This window comes from Babylonia areolata, chromosome 5 (genome assembly GCF_041734735.1).
Source record: "Babylonia areolata isolate BAREFJ2019XMU chromosome 5, ASM4173473v1, whole genome shotgun sequence".
Lineage (NCBI taxonomy): Eukaryota > Metazoa > Mollusca > Gastropoda > Neogastropoda > Buccinidae > Babylonia > Babylonia areolata.
In genome coordinates this window covers 15,979,853-15,984,852 of record NC_134880.1, presented here as the reverse complement: position 1 = coordinate 15,984,852, position 5,000 = coordinate 15,979,853, and the positions used below count along the sequence as shown (strand labels likewise).

Below are 5,000 nucleotides of genomic sequence, written 5' to 3'. Positions count from 1 at the left end.
TTATTTACCTGTATGCAAGTTGAACTGGCAGCATAAGCAGCAGACTTGGAAGTTGTGGACATGCAGTTTGAATTGAGAGTTTCTTCTCTTTCTTGTTTATTATTATTATTATTATTATAATTATTATTATAATTATTATTATTATTATTATTATTATTATCAGCATCATTATTATCATTGTTGTTGTTGCTGTATTGTTACTAGTTATCATTTCTACTATTTCATTGTTGTTGTTGTTATTGGTGTTGTTATCATCATCATTATTATTATTATTACTGAATCCAATGGAGCCCTTTGCAATAACTGTATCGAAAGAAAAACGAAAATTCAAATCAAACAAAAACAAAACACACACCAAAGATTTTTTTTTTCTCTCAGATAAAAACATCTTTTAATTCAGTTTCAAAACACGAAGAAACAAATGGTTGAAAGAAATACATTAGTGAACAAGAAGATACATGAAGAAAATCAGCAACCATACACACATAAAAAAAAAGGAAATTATTTAAATTCAAGTCATATCGGATATTCCAAACCAGAATTCAGACAGACTCACCATTTGAGTTCAGTGTCAATGCACAAAAAGAAGAAGAAAAAAAAAAAAAAAAAAGGAAAGAAAAAAAAAAAAAAAAAGAAAGAAAGAAAAGAAAGAACAGTTAGCAGAAGACGAAATCAATAAATAAAACACCGACAATAACAACCAAAGAAACCCCTAATGAAATGCGAAACAATAACCGATATACATTCCGCAAAGGGAATCAGCAACCAGACAAACATATTTTCAAAAAATATCTTATAAGGAATAAAAGAAGAGAAAAGAACACAGTTCAAGTCAAGCTGTTCATAGCCAGCCTGTCAAGTAAGATTAACACAGCTCAGAAAGGAAACAAAAAAACCCCCAAAACATAAAGTCCAAGAAAACGCGAAAATTACCAAACGTCAAACACACGATATGAAGCCCATCAGTTGGTGTCCATCTGACACAGCAACACACTTCAGTCAGACCCAGCCAGTTGCCGTCAGCCTGACATAGCAACACACTTCAGTCAGACCCAGCCAGTTGCTGTCAGCCTGACACAGCAACACACTTCAGTCAGACACAGCCAGTTGCTGTCAGCCTGACATAGCAACACACTTCAGTCAGACCCAGCCAGTTGCCGTCAGCCTGACATAGCAACACACTTCAGTCAGACACAGCCAGTTGCCGTCAGCCTGACACAGCAACACACTTCAGTCAGACCCAGCCAGTTGCTGTCAGCCTGACACAGCAACACACTTCAGTCAGACACAGCCAGTTGCCGTCAGCCTGACACAGCAACACACTTAGGTCAGACACAGCCAGTTGCCGTCAGCCTGACACAGCAACACACTTCAGTCACACACAGCCAGTTGCCGTCAGTCTGATAAAGTAACACACTTCAGTCAGACACAGCCAGTTGCCGTCAGCCTGACACAGCAACACACTTCAGTCAGACACAGCCAGTTGCCGTCAGCCTGATATAGCAACACACTTCAGTCAGACACAGCCAGTTGCCGTCAGCCTGACATAGAAACACACTTCAGTCAGACACCGCCAGTTGCCGTCAGCCTGACACAGCAACACACTTCAGTTAAACCCAGCCAGTTGCCGTCAGCCTGACACAGCAACACACTTCAGTCAGACACAGCCAATTGCTGTCAGCTACGGCACTCTCCAGACGAAAGGGACGAATATTATTGGGATAAACTCTGCTTGTATCATTGACGAGTTCCGTCGCTTGGACCAGCCATCGGTCTCATGTGTGTGCACGCAACAAACCAAACAGCTGGATGGAGACGGCTGGTGGCTGGTGTGAACACTTACTGCTGGCATACATGGCAGGAAAGCCCAGTTGCTGTCAGCAGCTGGATGGTCTTATAGTGTGAACGTAAACCTACTGCATCAACTAGAACCCCCCCCCCCCCCAAGAAAAAACAACAACAAGAAACAACAACAAAAAACAACAACAACAACAAGAACAACACAACAACAACAAAAAAACAAAAAAACAAAAAACAAAAACAAAACCAAACCAACAACAACAAAAAAAACCACAACAACAACAAAAAAAACAACAACAACCCAAAACAAACAAACAAACAAGCAAACAAACAAAACAAAAAAACAAAAGCAAAACCACAACCAAACCAAACCAAAAATCAAGCGAAAATAACAATCTCTAGAAAACAATGAGAGGCGACCGAAAAGCAAAACTTTCCGACTCCCTATGCACCCCCCTCATACCCCGCCGGGCACATCACCTTGAATTAGGATACCAGCCGGTCGTTTTTCATACGATGTCGCACACACACACACACACACACACACACATCAAGAAAATGGGGAAAACAAAAGAAGCCATTCAACCAAAAAAAAAAAAAAAGGCCAGAGAGATACAATCCAATAATAATTCAAGTAGGAAAATAAAACTTGAGTCTTGACGGGTACGAGTATAACGCCGGTCAATTTGTTATGTCATTTTATCGGGCCGTATGTGGAATAAAAATATACAACTCTTGTGGTCATAACACACAGAACGAACAACAAGAAAGAAAATTTCGAATACTGCCAGTAGAACGAAATGGCGCGCGCTGACGTAAACGGTTCTGCTCGAACCAGTTCGTGATTCCTGTCAGTCAAAGAACAGAGATCAGCGGCTGAAAAGAAAACTACTGGCAATCTTCTGACGTAAAGACCGATAATGATGATGATTATTAATAAAATGACGTCACAAGAGAAGTCGTGAGGAGAACTACATACGTTCCAAGAGACTTGTGACTGCACCGATGTTCCAGTAACTCAAACTTTGAAGAAAAGCAAATTCCGACCAATTTCTCATTATATATATATATATATATATATATATATATATATATATATATATATATAAATATCCAGAAAGGGGAAAAATCAGTTTCAGTCCCATTACTGTAGTATCAGTATCGTTCCCCGTTCTCACTATAAAAAAAAGAGAGAGAGAGAGAAGTTTTATTATGACATCTATAGCTTCGCACATGCGCACACAAAGAAGAGTGGCGGCTGTCATCTTGAGCTCTTAAGCGTTTGAAAGCGAAATTCTGCGCGCACACACACACACACACACACACACACAATACTGGTAGAAAGCTTTGGCCCAATACCGGGTGACATCATCATCCAAGACAAAGGACTGGTCACGTTTTCTGTTTCATGGAAACACAGGTCAGTTTGTTTTTATCATTATATCACAAAAGATGGAGAATTCTGTCCCCCCCCCCTCTCCCGCCCCCCGCTCAGTCTTCCACGTGGCCGTGTGTCACCAGTTATGATCCATGGTGAAGAGTCCACTTGACCATACTGAGGAGCAGGCAAACTCGGAACCGGTGAAGAGAGAGAATGGAGAGAGTTACCACTCTTTACTCTTGGTGAAGAGGACACTAATTTGTGAAGTGTACAAGAATTGACCCCCTTTCTGTTGTTTGTTAACTTTTTTTTCCGGTGGCGGCGGACAAAAAAAAAAAAAAAAAAAAAAAAAAGTTCTGAGACTACAAAATTACCAACGAAGAAAGTTTATATATAAAAAAAAGAAAGAAAAGAAAAAGTGTTTGCTTGTTTTCTTTCTTTAATATGTTATTATCATTCTTCTTCTTCTTGTTCTTCTTCCGATTAATCAATCATTATTTGTACAATATTCATGTTACCCGTGCATAAAACTCAAACTTTTCTCTGCTTGCTCCCCCGCCTTTCCCCTTGCTATCTTTGCTATGTTTGTCAAATGGAGACCTGTTTTTTTTTTGTTGTTGCCAAGTTGTTTCTTGATTTATCCTACAGTACCTTAATCACATCTACCTTATAATTAGAAGTACCTGTGTACCTGCTGTGTTGTGTGTTACTTGCTTGCCGGTACTTAGTTTTCTATGTTGCCTTTTCTAGGTTTTTGTCCAGCCTTTTTCATGTTGTGAGTGTGATGGACTTGGCTGTGAGCTGAGATACTGTGTAGGGTGAGTGACGAGCCTGTGGATGCACAATCACATTTCCAAATGGATGAATAAAGATGTATTGTATTGTATTGTATTGTATTGTATCTACCTGTGTGGAAGCTGAAGAGGAGTCTTCCACCGTCCACAACCTTCTTTTAGTTTACTTCCTGCTGCTGAAGCGTTTAAACCGCTTAAAGGGGAGGTCAGATTCTTGTACACTGCACTGGGGGAGAAGGCTCAAGGGTGGTGGGGTGGGGGGTCCAGCAGCTACTGCACGTGACCTGGTACAAGCACGTGCTGATGGTGATCACGTGAAAACGATGTGACAGCAGAGATGGGAATGAGGGCCACAGGGGCATACAAGGGCAGGTGGGTGTGGGGGGTAGAAGGGGTAAGGGTGTGTGGGTAATTAGGACTGGTACGTACTGTTGGGGGTAAGAGGAGGGCGATGTAAGGTCGTGGTGACCTAATTAGTACGGGCACGTGCCGTTGAGGGTCGATGCGTGCGATGTGGGTTCACGGTGACCTAATTAACACTGTCAGGGTCATAGGGGGGCGAAGGGTCAAGATGACATGACTGGTACTGGCACGTGCTCCGACTTAGTACGGGCTGTTAGGGTCAGACGAGGGCGACATGTGATCACGGTGACCTAACAAGTACTAACATGTGGTGCTTGGGGTCGATACGGGCGATGAAGGGTCACGGGGACATAAATTAGGACAGGCACGTGCCGTTGGGTCAACGAGGGCAATGTAGGGGTCTCGGTGACGTAATTAGTATTAGCAAGTGCAATGGGGGAGGGGAGGGGATGGGAGGGGAGGGGTAAGTCAAGGGGGATCAGAAGAGGGCATGGATGTAGGGTCACAGTGACATAAACAGGACTGATGGGTACTGTCGTGGCGCCACGTTGACCTAACTATTAATAATTCAGGTCCGAGCAGCGCCGTTAGGGTCAGAAGAAGTGTGTGTGTGTGGTGTGTGTGTGTGTGTGGGGGGGGGGGCGTGGGGGTCACGGTGACCT

At 42.5% G+C, this 5,000-nt stretch overlaps 1 protein-coding gene across 1 annotated transcript in view; it reads right to left on the bottom strand.

Moving 5' to 3' along the window:
- Window positions 1–4,984: 4,984 nt before the first annotated feature.
- Window positions 4,985–5,000, bottom strand: part of LOC143281963 (acetylcholine receptor subunit alpha-like 1) — a 163,471-nt gene continuing 163,455 nt past the window's right edge. The window contains exon 8 of the mRNA XM_076587311.1: window positions 4,985–5,000. This exon is cut by the window's right edge and continues 176 nt beyond it. The gene's annotated coding sequence lies outside the window, so the exon portion shown is untranslated.